Source organism: Myotis myotis, unplaced genomic scaffold (genome assembly GCF_014108235.1).
Source record: "Myotis myotis isolate mMyoMyo1 unplaced genomic scaffold, mMyoMyo1.p scaffold_m19_p_1, whole genome shotgun sequence".
Lineage (NCBI taxonomy): Eukaryota > Metazoa > Chordata > Mammalia > Chiroptera > Vespertilionidae > Myotis > Myotis myotis.
In genome coordinates, this window is record NW_023416313.1 from 191,668,096 (window position 1) to 191,683,343 (window position 15,248).

At 44.6% G+C, this 15,248-nt stretch overlaps 1 protein-coding gene across 2 annotated transcripts in view; it reads left to right on the forward strand.

Annotated features, from left to right (window-relative positions):
* The first annotated feature begins 10,671 nt into the window (after positions 1-10,671).
* Positions 10,672-15,248, forward strand: part of DAAM1 (dishevelled associated activator of morphogenesis 1) — a 159,451-nt gene continuing 154,874 nt past the window's right edge. Inside the window, exon 1 of one of the 2 annotated variants that reach the window (XM_036308894.1) lies at positions 10,672-10,874. The gene's annotated coding sequence lies outside the window, so the exon portion shown is untranslated. The other variant, XM_036308904.1, reaches the window with a different exon arrangement.

Below are 15,248 nucleotides of genomic sequence, written 5' to 3' on the forward strand. Positions count from 1 at the left end.
AATTGCTTGAGCATCATCCCATGCACCAAAAGGTTGCCGGTTGGATTCCCCATTAGGGTACATGCCCAGGTTGTGGGCTCGATCCCCAGTAGGGGGCATGTAGGAGACAGCCATTCAATAATTCTCTCTCATCATTGATGTTTCTATCTCTCTCCCCCTTCCTCTCTGACATCAATAAAAAAAATAGATATCTTTTTTAAAAGGCAAATGATTTATTGTGTTACCCCCTAATGTGGTACAGCTAAGGACTAGGCAACGAGCTCTATGTATAGGAACCTGGGTGCCAGTACCCAACAGTATTTCTAACCTGTAGAGAGCCAAGCCTCTGACTCAGAATTACCTGGAGCCCTGGTTAAAATGAAGCTCCACACAGGCCTGACCACAAGGCCTGACCCTCGGTAAGAGCCTCAAAGTTTTTATGTATGCTAAAACTCAAAAGCCTTGGCCAGAGACTGACCACCAAATCCCTGTGATGTTCCAGAAACGTGGATTCTTCATCAAAGTGCCAGTCCAGAAAGGTGGTATCAGTTGCACTCCCCCTCGACAGAGCCTTGGCATTTCAAAGAGTACCAGAGACAGAAGGAAATGCATCCAGGGTGAGTTATCTTTAGGCAGTCTTAGAGAAGAAAGAGTGAGCCCGGGAATTCCTGTGGATCCAAACCACAGGGCCAGGCCTATCACATAGGTGATGAGCTGGCAAGGAGATAAACTCCTAGGATGCAAGGAATGCTCCTGACACATCACAGAGGAAGTCTGCTGTTGACAAAGACTCTCTCCTGTTCCTCAGGACATCAGGATGATAACAAGCATTGCTAAACGACTCCGTGGGCAACGCTAAAAATGATTTGCTCTATCCCTTCCCTGCCTCCAACCAGTTTCTGACTATAGGAGGTGGAGAGAGAACAAGAAAGCCAAGCTTCCCCTCGTCAGTAAATATGAGCTCCAGTACACATGGCGCACCCTCTGGAGTGGACCTGCAGTGTCCACTGGCCAGTGTAGCCACTGGCCACGTGTGGCTATTAAGCACTTGAAATGCGGCTAGTCTGAATCAGGATGTGCTGTGTGAAATACCCATCCATTTTTTTTGAAGACAGTGTGAAATAAAAAGTGTAAACTATCTAGTTAATGATTTTTTATTACATGCCAAAAGATATTTTGCATATAGTTGGTCAAAATTGGTCTCACCTGTTTACTTGTACTTTTCCTAGAACATCTTAAAGTGCATACGTGACTTGTAATATAGCTCTATCAGACAGCAGCTCTCTAGAACGAAAAGGTAAGCAGATGCTGCCTAGCAAAAAAAAAAAAAAAAAAAAAAAAAAAAAAATATATATATATATATATATATATATATATATATATATATATACCAAGTGGTTAGATTAGTCTATTGCCTGTCAACCTAGCACAGTTTCCATTCCAAAAATGCCTCTCTGACCTTCACTCAAGTCGCTGAAATTTCTTTCTCTTTCTCTGGTGAAGTTCCCTGTGGTGAAATGAGAGATACATTCTTGTTTTTATTTTATTTTTTTTAATCTCTCAGTTCCTCAAGGCCAAGGACTTTGTGTTCTGAGTTTTGCCTGCCCCACTATGAATGCAAGATAAAGATGCAAGCAACAATGAGCACCATCTGTGAAACTCCCTTCCGTTGTTCACACCTCAGGGTAGTTCATTAACATTTGTGGTTGTGTAATAGCTCTCGGGTGTATAGATGAACAGCTAGAGGTAATTGCTGAACACTTATTGCTAATGAGTAAAGGCTGATTGAGAGTTGATAATGGAGAGTTCTGGTTAACTCTGGACAATAGATCAAAGGCAATTCAAGCACCAGAAGACACCTGTTTTGTGCAATACATAGGGGAGTAAGGAGGGGAATAAGAAGCAAAGAGATTAGAATTGTAAATAGAATATACATTTAGTAATCATAGCAGGAAGACCTGGAATAGCTGGACAGAGGAATTTTAGATGTGAGTTTAAATGTTAGAGCTAAGATAGGTCTCCTAAACTAGGCAAAGCTAGAATTGGTTGTGCTCTTTGTGTGTTTAATTACACATTGAGCTGTTCTTACAAAATGATAAATTGTGCGTGCATACAAACATCTGCAACCTACCCTGACTCACGTGCGCGCGCGCGCCCACACACACACACACACACACACACACACGCACTTGCTCACACACTCCCCTCTCTAAGGCTGGAAGTTCCACAGTTCCCACAACAACCAGCCTGGGTAATGTGGAGCTTTTCAAGTATGAATCTGAAAAAAATATAGAGAGAGGATTGCAGTGTTTAATTTTCAAACATTTGTTATTCTGGGGCTGCTTGTACCAGGGGGCCATGACCAAAACAAGGATTAACTTAAATCCAACTTTGGCCAGATCAGGAAAATCTGTGGGTCAGAGGGAGGAGTCTGTGAAAATCACAGACACATTTTAAAGGATTAAGCAGCTTGTTTGCAGTGTCCTTGTGTGGGACCTGCCCCATTCCTTTCCATTCCAATACTCTTCCCCCAACTCTTACTCTGTCTTAGTTTTTTGTATTATTTGCTTTTTGTTCATTGTCACAATATGCTGCCAATTAGAGATGATTTGTGTTTGCAAGATTCCTTCCTAAAAATTCAAATGATTCTAGGAAAGTAGGGACTAGTCACACATTTGTGTAAACTTCTCTAATTACACCTGAAACCAGCTGTGTTGGAGAAATGGCTGGGGGAGCTATGACTAAGAGGAGGAGAGAGGAAGTAATTTTTGGAACTTGGAGCACTTTAGGAATTCAGACGGACCTGTGGAGGTACCATGTGGAGAATACAGAGTGCCACGAGGGCATAGGAGCCTGATGAGGGGGCACCAGATACTGAGAGAGCTGAGAGTGGGAGGCATACGTGAGGTGAGGGGAGAGATGAGGACACACTTCACCAATTTAGATCTTTCAGGTCACCATCTGTTGGAGAAGGAAAAGTAATGCTCTTTCCTCTTTTCTGCTCTTTCTTATTCCTGCAAAGACTGCTACCTTCCCTCACATTGAGACTCAGGCTAACATGATTAATGCTATGACTGTTCTATTCTGGGATATATTTGCATTTTTTGGTCTAGCCTGGGAACCTGACCACCATACTATATAATCCTATATAATAAAAGCATAGTATGCAAATTGTCCCCTCAACCGAGAGTTCTTCAGGGAGTTTGCCCTGGGGGCAGGGCTTGCCAGGGGAAGGGAGGGAGTACACGGCTGGCCACCGCCAGCCATTAGGGACCCTGCCAGTGCACGAATTTCATGCACTGGGCCTCTAGTTTATAATATTAACCATTTTTTCTCCTTAAGAAAAAACAAATATTCACTAATGCAAGCAGGTGAAATGGGACAAAATAATTCTTAAGATGTAAATTACCCATAAATATAGCTTAGATAACAGCTTTATGCTTCTAATAAAGTGGTTATTCTTGGGATGATTAAGCTATGATCCCAAAATAATCATCCTTTTTACAAAAAAAAAATTCATTTCATAAACAGCTCTCCACATTGTCTCTGAGAGATTATTTTTATCATTATTTTGCAGGCTCATGAAAAAGTTTTAAGAACAGCCTGTGGGGCCCTGCTCTAAGCTGCTATGCAGCCTCAGTGCCAGTTTCATTATTCCAGAACTCTCTCTCTCTCTCTCTCTCTCTCTCTCTCTCTCTCTCTCTCTCTCTGCATCCCAGCTGATACCTACAGAGCCCTGAGCTGACTTCCTTCTCTTCCTCGTTCAAAACCACTTACCCCCTGCTAACCTATCACCAAGTTCTTCTTTCCTGTCTGAGGGACAATGCTCAGCTCCCTGAACTGAATAAGGACTCTTCTCTGCTCAGGCTCTGATGCCACACTTCTGCCCAAATTGAGTAAAATGACACATGTACTCCATTTCTAGAATCCAGCAGCAGAATGAAGCCATGAGAGAAAGAACAGAGCATTGCAGAGCAGTTAGAAGAGGGCCGTTCTCTTCTATTACAAATATGGGGATGGACAATGCCAGTAAATGTTTAACAACTGGATATGTGGGGGGGCCCCCTAACCTGTAGCACTTGCAGATTTTCATGATGTCACTACTCCCACCATTATTGGCTATCAATATGACGTCACTGACTGTGGAGCTGGGAAGGGATGTACGGGGTACACCATGAACCTCAAGATCATAGATAATAGTTCAATGTAGAAATAATGAACAAGGGATGAGTTTTCAACGTAACTTATTTAACTATAAGTTTATATAATTTAATTTATAATAGTAACTGTGTTTAATACCTACCTGGCTCACAAAATTTCCAAAATCTAGCCATGGTTTTTGGGAGGCGGTGTCATGGGGCCCCAACATACCAGTGACATCGATCTGCCCTGAGCAGGGGACTCTCTCCTGCACATTTTAAGTAGGACTGTACAGAGTGAAAAGGCTTCCTGAAATGAGGGCTGTTGAGATCTGCACCACTTATTTAAAATCATATATTTATCTTAGAGACATCTGGGTTTTCTTTGGAGGTTCCCATCCTAGACGTTGACTTTATTCAAAGCTATGCAACTTGCAAATTCTAGTCGGCTTGTAGCCAGAGGTGGTGGCGCTTCCAGCATAGTTAACACACATGCAAAGTCAGGAAGGGATGACCCTGTTATTCAGAATCACTGTCACACATGAGTGCAGAGTAATGGGCTTATATTTCCCTTGTTTTAGCTGTGTTTAGATTTAAATGAGGATAATTTCCTAAAACAATAACATAAATCCCAGAGAAGAAAACCTGTCACTTGCAGGAAAGCAAAGCCAGAATAAAGCATTCCAATATCTCCTTTTCCATTTTAACGGGGTGGCTAGTCTTCTGAAAATCCAAAATATTATTTTAGGAGCTTGAGACATAGGGAGAGGGCAGAGACAACCCCAGAGAAAAGGTTACAATCACAGCGTGGTGAAGAGAAAATACTCTCACAGAGATAATAGGCCATGACATATTGTATTGAAGTGTGGCTTTCCATGAGAAATTCCCCATCACGAGGTTCTCATGTAATGCGGGACGAAAGTCGTCCCTAATCTGCAAATCCAGTGTAGAAGTGCTAACACAACCTGCTGTGAAACGCGGCTCTCACATAAATCCCACGCACTGGAATATTTCAGCTACAAAGGAGAATATATCTGCCAGGGTAATTCCCAAGAGGAAAGTTACAGAGAAAGTCAACAGAATCCTTTCTCTCCACAGAACACCCAGCCTATTTTTTTTTTTACTTGTAGACAAGGTTTTGCCACACGTGGATTGCCCATTTGAGGGTAAAAGAGCCCATAGAGAAATTTGATGTTTAAAGAGAAAAAGAAAATCAAAATTGTGTGACACGCTCAGGAGGGAATATTTTGAAAGCTCGCATGGGATGGTTCATCTAACATGGATGGCTAGGGAATTTTTACCCATGGAAGGTCAGTTGAGTCTTCATCTGAGAATTCCTGGCCAAGAGTGGCAGGACTGTGTATCTGGAGGCAAAACTTCAGTCTTCCAAACCAGAAAGAGTTGGCCTCAGGGCTTTCGCATAATTCAGGAAGCATTCTGCATCTTCTGTTTCTATTATTCTTGAGAAGTTTTAGGTTGCTATCTTAAGTTTTTAGATTTTATCTTTATTTCCTAATCAGTTGCCCTATTGCTTTAGAATTTATGTGTCTACATTGATTTGTTACCTCAGAATGCTATAAACTCCTCTCCCTCCCTCAAGAACCACCAAATTTTATTGTTAAGATGCTGACAGATTTACCAGCTTTTCCAGACACCTCTTGGGGATGGCTGCCAAGTTCACAACTTTTTCCTCTCTGGGAAGACTCCCACAACGGGACAAGTCCTGAGGGATCATATCTGAGCCACACAATCTTGTCATCGTTGCTATAGATGAGGGGTTTGAAAACTTTCGTGTGCCAGAATGGGCTGGAGGACTTGTTCAAACACAGACGTGGGACCCAACCCTCAAGTTTTTTCCAGTAGGTCTACGGGTGGGGCTCAAGCATTTGCATTTCCCACAAGCTCTCAGGTGATACTGATGTTACTGGTCTGGACCCACACTTTGAGAACCACTGCTGTAGAGAATTGAGGCGGAGATCGTTTCTCTAAGATAGGGCAATCCGCTTCTCTCGGGAATTTGAAATTTGGAACAAAGACACACAGAGACTGAGGGCTATTAGAGCAATGCTCTGGAGAGAAGGTTCGCAGAGCTGGTCTTGTTTTTTTAAATATATTTTTATTGATTTCAGAGAGGAAGGGAGAGGGAGAGAGTAACAGAAACATTCATGATGAGAGAGAATCATTGATCGGCTGCCTCCTGTACACCTCACACTGGGGACCGAGCCCACAACCTGGGGGAGGTGCCCTGATCAGGAGTCAAACTATGACCTCCTGGTTCATAGGTTGACGCTCAACCACTGAGCCATGCCAGCTGAGCTGGTCTTGTTCTTAAGTGGTGCCTTAGTTGTTCAAGTCTTTGAATGAATCCTAATACATTTTTTAGTTTGCATAAACTGGCCATGGAAAGGTTCTGTAGTCTGCCCCTAAAAGAACTTGAACTAAGACAAGGGTATATCAGTTAAGTGTTCCACCACAAAAACAAAAACCATTCTAAGTCTCTAAGACAGTTGTAATATAGTAGAGGGCATTGTCTTAGGAGGTCTAAGACAAACAGGCAATGAGAGATTAGTCACAACAGGAAGCTATCACCACCCTTAGTCTGGAGGGACAAAAGGAGAACAGAAGCTGGGGCAATCTGGAAGAATCTGGGACCACAACAGACTAGTCCAACAGAGGAAATGCTGCTCAGGCTGCCAGAAACTTCACCCAGAGCAGCTCTGCAGAGGTGGAGAAATACCCTGGCTTTCCCCTTTCTCCTGCCCCCAATCTCCCAGCAGTCTTCTCTGCGCTGGGAAGCTTGGGAGAGATGGCTTGTGATACTGAGGACAATTTGGGGCACTGCAGAAGGACACAGTGTGATCTGAAAACTAGCCAAGAACTAGCACTGTTCAATTTGGATTTCTCATTTTTTCTTCAAAGTATATTTTGCCTACTTACAAGTTAGTGAGATAATATGCATGCATGTATAATTTCTCAGTTTCTTGTTAAGAATGAGATTTTTTTAAAAAACATGTTATTGATTTTAGAGAGAGAGGAAGGGAGAGAAAGAGAGAGAAACATCGATGTGAGACAGAAACATTGATCGGTTGCCTCCCGTACACATCATGACCAGGTATGTGCCCTGACCGGAATTCAACCAGCCATCTTTCGGTGCATGGAGCCTCCCTCAACCAAATGAGCCACATTGGCCATAGCAAGAATAAGATTTTTTTTTAAATGTAAATATGTTTTTTATTAAGTTGTTCCATAATTGGGGTGGACATTTCTGAGATGATCTCTAGGGGAACATCACAAATGATAACAAGAACTAGCATTTGTATAGTTCCTTTCAATTTGTCTCATCTAATTTAATCCTCACAAACCTTGAGAAGTAGGTTTTATTATTAGCCCCATTCTTTTGTTTCTAATATTTTCATTGATTTCAGAGAGGAAGGGAGAGGGAGAGAGAGAAAGAAACATCAATGATGAGAGAGAATCATTGATCGGCTGCCTCCTTCATGCCCAGCACTGGGGATTGAGCCCACAAACCAGGCATGTGCCCTTAACCGGAATCAAATTTTGGACCCTTCAATCTGCAGGCCGATGCTCTATCCACTGAGCCAAACCGGCTAGGGCAGCCTCATTCTTTAAATAAGGAAACCAAGGCTCAGAGAGAATAAGTCACCCAGAACAAGCCAAGTCACATTGTTCAAAAGGAGCAAACGGCCTGATCCCAAACCTGGGCTCAGCACACAAACTCAATTGTTGCAAAACACCAAGCCATTGTGTGAAAACACATGCAAGGCTACAAACTTAAAATTCTTTCTCTGTTCATATCTCATTTCCTCCCTTATCTAAAACCCAACATCTAGAGTGAAACCTTGTAGCCAGAACTAAGAGATTACTTTGAAAGATCAGCAAAATACCCTGTGTCTTCCCCCTTCCCTGCCCCTTCCCGCTCCCTCTACCTCTAAAAGGTCAATGAAATCTGTCTTCAGTGGTCCCACAGCTTCCTAATTAGTAGGCAATGATTGTGGGACAAGACAAGGCCTTTCAAAAGATCATTCTAGAATAGCAGCAGTTGTTTAAAAAGAGAAGAAAAAAGTAAAGAAACCCATTGACTGGGAATATAAATTAATAGAGTGGATATTTTAAAATACATTTTTATTGATTTCAGAGAGAAAGGAAGAGGGAGAGACAGATAGAAACATCAATAATGAAGAAGAATCACCGATCGGCTGCATGTGTCCTGACCGGGAATCGAACTGTGACCTCTTGGTTCCTAGGTCGACGCTCAACCACTGAGCGACCCAACTGGGCTGGAGAGAGGAGAGAGGAGGAGAGAAAGATCCCTTCTATCTCCATAGGAGTTAAGCTTCTGGTCTCAGGATCTCAGACTGCATTTCTGATGCTGAAGAGCCATCTTTGTTTCCCCTGGTTACCAGTGAAACAGTGTGCCGGGATCCGTTCAAATCCATTACACTTATAGCAAAATGCTTCCAAACACAATGTCTTGCTTTCATTACTTATCATCTATATTTATATCTATTTCATAGGAAGTAGAGCTCACACATGCACAGCCCCACATTCCGGTGCTTAAACTCTATTGTGCACGATGACCTTTATATATGTAACATGGCACATCCCTATATTAATTGCTATAAAGAGTAGACTATTTTTTCCAGGCAGACTCCATTCTTTCATTTACTGCTAAAAACCCAAGATAATTTGCTGTAAGGTGATTTTGTTCTATAAAGTTACCACTCAGTGTGCTTTATTAATATACTTTTATCTGTAAGGATAAACCCTGCCTTATGGAGAATCTCTACATTCAATCTAAGTAAATTCCAGGCTCACTGATTATATTTCCATCTAAAAGTTTTACACAGTTATAAAACCGGGAGAGCTTTTAGAATCATCCCAGGTCAAGTTTCTTTCTGAATACTTTTCCACAATGAACTGCAATACATTAAGCCTTCTAAGCCTACCCATTAGCTAGAATATCACTGATTGTACTCTTGATCTGATGGCCAGTGGAACATTTGTATTGTCTGGGTTCCATTTAAGACAATATTTGGAATGGACAGAATAGTTCAGAACAGGAGAGCAACATTCAAAGTTATCTTCCTTCAGTGGAGAAAAATGTGTCTGGTACATAAGCAATAGGCTTGTTAAAAGAAAGCCAGAACTCAGCCCTAAAGCACCTCTCTCCGCAGAACAAAGCATTTTCCTCTCCTCTGAGATCTGCAACTAGCTTCATGAATATTTTTCTCTTGAACCCAAGTTATTGTTGCACAATGAAATGAGATAATAAGTGATAAGATTTCCACCAAAATTAGGTGGAGAGTTGTTTAAAATAGTAATTGTGAACTTCACAAGACATACAGTATTCTAGAGATATTGCTAGTGGAAATGGGCTGTGAGCTGATCCATATATGTGATTTCAATATCAAATGTGGTTGTAATGTAACCTATTTTTACAACTGAAATAAGTAGATGCATTGGGGGGTGTTTGTTTTTCCAGTTAAAAAAAGACACCTTGCGATAGCTGTCAATGTTATATATATTCTTTCATATTTGGCATTCATTGAATGAAAAATGCCACGGAAATATTTTACATATTAAAAATAAAATCTTCCTGAAGGCTCAGAATTCTGATACACACCTTTACCATTTAGGTATATTAAGATCAGGGCAATTCTTGAACAGCATGTCGTTTGCTTTAGATCATTTAAAAATATTTGAAGCTAAAAGTATGGAAAATGGGGGCACAGTGTTAATGACTTAAAAGTAAGTGTGTACGCATATATATCATTTATTAAAACTTTTAGAAAAAGATGTCTTCCTGGGAGTTGAAAGCCATCAGAGCGGGAAGTCTGCTGCAGGGAAGAACAAAAGCATGGCTGCGCGATAGCATTATCTCTGCAGCAGCAGCAGCAGCAGGCTCCCCGAGGGAGGGCTGCGGCGACTGTCTTGTCTATTACACTGCATTTTTATTAGTGACAACCTCCGTTATTCTGTCAGCTCTGCCAACTAAGCTGTTCCCTGCGAACTCCGTTAAACGGGAGAAGGAAAGAGAAGACAGAAAGATAAATTGTACCAAGTGGGGCACGCGGGGATTTATTCCTCTCCTTCGGGGTGGGCTTCGCTTCACCCTCGGGGACTTGGGGGAATTCCAGGACTGCATTTAACCCAGAAACCCATGCGTTCTATTAATTAGTTGCTACGCGAAGGGAAGGCAGTGAAAGACTTAATCTTCTGTTTCCAGCTGGGCAGGGCTGGTCGGAGCTGCCTGGCCGATGCGCACTAGCCCGGAGCATTTGGGGCCCTCAGAGCCCCCACCGGCAGTGGAGGTCAAGTCAAAGAGCACGACCGCAGGATGCCCCCCGCCCGCGCGGTCCGCAATTTAGCTTCTGCACGACCACCGCTACCACTGCAAGGCTGGAGGGCGGGGAGGGGGCGGGTCCCTCTGGGGGCGGGACTAGGGGCGGAGACAAAGAGGCTGAGGAATCCGTCGGGAAATGTAGTTCGGCTAGCCCCAGTAGCATAGCTACCCAGGTACTTCTTGGGAAATTTGGACTGCAACTCCCAAGAGTCTGTGGGGCCGAAAGGGAAGTCCATGCGCAGTGGGCGCCACATTGCATCCTATCAGCGGAGGAGGGAGTGATGTCACCTGCGAGTTGGTAACCTACTAGCGGCTGTGAAGGAAACTGTTTAACCGGATCCCATTGTACCCGGAGCGCAGAGCCGCCTTTCCAGCATGCAGGGGCTGCTCAGGTAAGGGGGGACGTGCCGCCTCGCCCGCCGCATTCATTCATGAAGTGGCACTGCGCGGTGGCGGCGGGGGGTCGGGGGGGGGCGCCCTTCTTCGGGTCGGCGCTGGTTTCGCGGCGCACCCTCCGGCTGCCTCCCCCGAGCTCGCGGACCAGTAGGTAAATATTAAACCCGTCCTTCAGGTTGGGTCTGGGTGGGAACAGGACCTAGATAGCTCCCGGCTGCCAAGCTGGATTTGGGAAAATGGCTGCAAGCACGGCGCAAAGAGAGGCGAGCCCAGAGGAAGGCGCCCCAGAAGATGAGGGTCCCTCCCTCCTTTCTTTCAGAGGCGCTCGGATGCCTCGAAAGCCGGCGGGGTACCCGGTACAGCCGTCTTCCCGCAGTCACCGGGGGCTGGGATTCCGGGGGTCGTGGCCTGGGCTGCGGGCACTGCCACTGTCGGGAGCTGCTGGCCGGGAGGGGAGGCTCCTAGAGGGAGAATCCTGAGGGGGTTTCGGAGGTGGCGACAGGGAAGGAGGGATCCGCGCGGAGCCCCCGCCACCCCGGGCACCTTCCCGTAGTGGAAGGGATGGGAGAACTGCAATCCAGGCTGAGTCGTAAGCTAAAGGTTTCAAAAGAGAGGAGGGGAAACCCGCGCTGCGGAAGGAGCGAGGGGTGTTGGCGGACAGCGGCGAGGGGAGGCTGCCGCCCGCGGACCGGGTTCCAGGCGCCGCGGCGCGCTCCTGCCCCCCCGGCCCTCCGAGGAGGGCGCACCTGGGCCCCCCCCTGCACCGATTGCTCCTTCCACGAAGAGCACCTGAGCTGGGGTGAAGCGTCTTCCCGGAGCCCCGGGTGGGAGGTGGTAAAGCATTGGGGGGTGTCGCATAATCTAACGATAAGGCTCTCTGTCGGGGAGGAGGGCGCGGTAACCGGCTTTTCCCACCTGGGGCCGAGAATACTACGACTTGTGATCCGCTTGCCTTCTGTTGGAAGACGTGCGCGCGGCCCGAGGACTCCGTACCGTCCCCTGGGTTTCCCTTGCGGTTCCCAGCACGCTTATTCTTTCGTTTGCTCACTCGCTGATCAAACCCTGCTAATGGCTCTGTTCTCAAGCTGCTCGCAGCCTGACGTTGGGTGTTCTGGGCCCAGGAATAAGATGCCCACGTCCCACTTTCCCCAACCGCGCCCCTCTTTGCCCCCCATCACCCCCAGGTGACCATCAAGAGCAAATGCCACCCGTGACCGTTGTGCTATCGCGAAGCTGGTAGTTTCTTGAGGCTCCAGAGCGACCTAGTGAATGGAAGCGGAGTTTGTCCGCAAGATGAATCCCGTTGCCATGGCGACTCCTGCCGTCGGAATCTTAACTGCTCGCACTGCTGTTTCAATTCGATGTGGCTCTGCGGGCAGCTGGGAGGGAGTGGCCAGTGAGTGTGGTCAAATGCTCGCCCTGGGCCCAGCTGCTCTCTGCTCTTCACCGGTTTCACAGCCCTGGGCTCGCTCCATTTTCGTGTAAAGAGCTTGGACACAGTTCTTGGCCACTTTTTCTCTCAGATTGCCCGTACCTCGTCCCTCCCCAGAAATAATTGTTTGGAGCCTTCTTCCTGAGGCAAATTCTGAAAATTGCAATGGAGAGGTCTTTCCCCTTTCAGGATAGCTACTTCTTTTTCCTAGTGCCGCGAATTACAATGTTGGAGGGAGCTTTCCCCATGTGGGAGCTCTCTGGCCACCTGCAAAGGTCCTCAGTGTGACCTAGGTGCAACCAACTGGAAGTTTTTATGGACAAGTGTTAACTGAAATTGAATTCTGGAAGTCACTGCCATCCCTTGTGGTTCTGATAAAAGCTAAAAGCCTGCCTAGAGGATGCAGGCACTTGAGAGTGAGGCGTGCTGGGCTGGGATCTAGGGAGCCTGCCCTGGGCCCTACCAGCTCTGTCAGTACTGGCTACCCACTCTGAGGTTAAACCCTTTACCTCTGGGGACCTCAGTCATGAGTGATGTGGAGAGAAGGTACAGCAGGTTTCTTAAAGTTGATTCTAGGTATAAAATCCTGTGACTCTAAGGACTTGGTCATTGTCTTTTATTTTATTTTTAAAGAAAGATGGAGATGAATGTTTAAACCAAGCTTCTACCACTGTGGCATTTGGGTTAATATCTCGAAGCGTCACTTGGATGGCAAAATAACCTGGCTATACATGGCAAGTCTTCAAAGTGTGCAAGGCAGCTATGTTACTATTTATATTATTTTATTTATTTTTATTTTTTGTTAATTCTCACCCAAGGATATATTTTTCCATTGATATTTTTAGGGAGAGTGGAAGAGAGAGGGAAAGAGAGAGAGAAACATTGATGTGACCAGGGCTCGGGTCAAGGAAGAGTCCGCAACCAAGGTTCGTGCCCTTGAGCAGAATCAAACCCTGGAACCTTTGGTCCACAGGCCAATGCTCTATCCACTGAGCCAAACCAGCTAGGGCACTATTTATATTATTTCTAATACTGTTACAGTATCTTGACTTCTCTTTGTTCTTTTATGTTCCAATTAATTGTTTAGGTTTTGCCTTTTTTGAATGCAGTTATTTGCAACTTGATTTCATTAAGTGTAATTGATTACACAAATATTTTGTTTCCCTTCTGCTTTCATTTTATACCAAGGTGTATTATCCCAGATATTGCTGTTAAGCGGAAGGGGGCGGGGGAGGAGGGAGTGTGTATCTGTGAGAGTCTATGCATGTGCATTTGTGTGCAGGTGAATGCTTGGGGATGCTATGTGCTGGGTGATTGACATTCATCAACTCATTTGAAGTAGGTAAATCCTTTCTCATGGGGAAATGGGATCAGATATCACTTACTCTTTATTTTTGCCCTAGATTATCATTGACTGAAACAAAAATTTCTTTTATCTGTTTACTTTCTGCCTCTCTATAATTCTGACACCCATTCCAAGGTATGGGTATTTTCCTCACTCTTCTAAGGTCTTTGAGAGCAGGGTCTGTGTCTTGTCTGTCCCTGTCCCTCCAGCATTTGAATCAGTGCTTGTCCACATAGGTACTTAATAAATATTTGCAGAATAAATATTAAGTAGTTGAGCCATGATTAGAGATCCAATATCTGTATCCTTTCTCCACTGATAGTTCTGTCATCAACTGTAATATTCCTCATAGCTTTCTGTCAAGCAATTGCATTTGGCATAAGCCGTATTTCCTGTGTAGCATGTGACTTGAAGTATAAAAGGCCTTTCACGTGTTTGAAATGTACATATTTTGCGACTATCTGCTTTTGGAATACATTCACCCACAGAGGTTCCCCCTGCACCCCCAATTCTTTTTTTTTTTTAACTTACTGATTTTTAGAGAGAGAGAGGAACATTGATTTTGTTGTTCTACTTACTTATGCATTCATAAGTTGATTCTTCTATGTGCCCTGACTGGGGATTGATCCAAAATCTTGGTGTATTGGGATGATGCTCTAACCAACTGAGCTACCTGGTCAGGGTCCCCTATATTCTTAATACAATTCTTATTACCCCAGACCAGACAGTTCTAGATTTCTCTCCATTGTATTATCCTTGGCCCAGATACTAGTAACTTTCCCAGGAGGTGTATGATAGGAGAACAGGGAGAGTGACCAAGACAAAGATAACTAGAGGCTTTTGCCAGGCCACCAATGGCTCCTGGGGCACCACTTGGGTACAAAAGCTAGACAATAGCGCTCTCATCTGGGATGGAGTTGTTCTATAAACAGGATCAGCTGGCTGACCTGATAGAGGAATAGGGTGGGAGCCATTTGTCCAATATTTGTAACATTCTGTTACCATCTGGTAAGTCAGGTTCTGTGGGTTTTCAGAAGTATAAATTAGTGAGGAGGTGTGATAGTGAAGAGGGTGTGGTGGGTCATGTCCTTGGGTGGTGCCTACAGGAGCTCAGTGAGTAGGTGCCAAGGAATTTGAATCCTGGCTTTCCTGTTTGTGGACACGCTCTGGGTGTTAAGAATGTGTTGTGTTATATCTGTGTGTGGTTTTATTTGAGCTACTTTGTTTAAAAGGGTGCTTTTGTTGTTGGTAGTATAGTCGTCAGAACAAATAGTGTTTACCAACAAAATATACTTAAGATTGAGAGTGCTTCATTTTGTAAACATTTGGGGGATGGTATTAAGAGTGGCTTTGGCTTGGGAATCTTGAGTTCTTCTGTGAAATCCCTTAAAAAGTTACAGCTATTGGATCAGGGGAAATAAGCTTTTCCAACAAAAAAGGTACCACTGAGAACCTTAGGTGCTTGGTTCAGGAAATAATCACAAGAGCTTGTAACTTCCATGGGGCTCTCCTAGCTTCATATCATGCTCTGGGCATTTCTAAGTGTTAAAGTCTATCCCTTATATTGCAGGAAACAAAGCAGTTTTGTCAAGT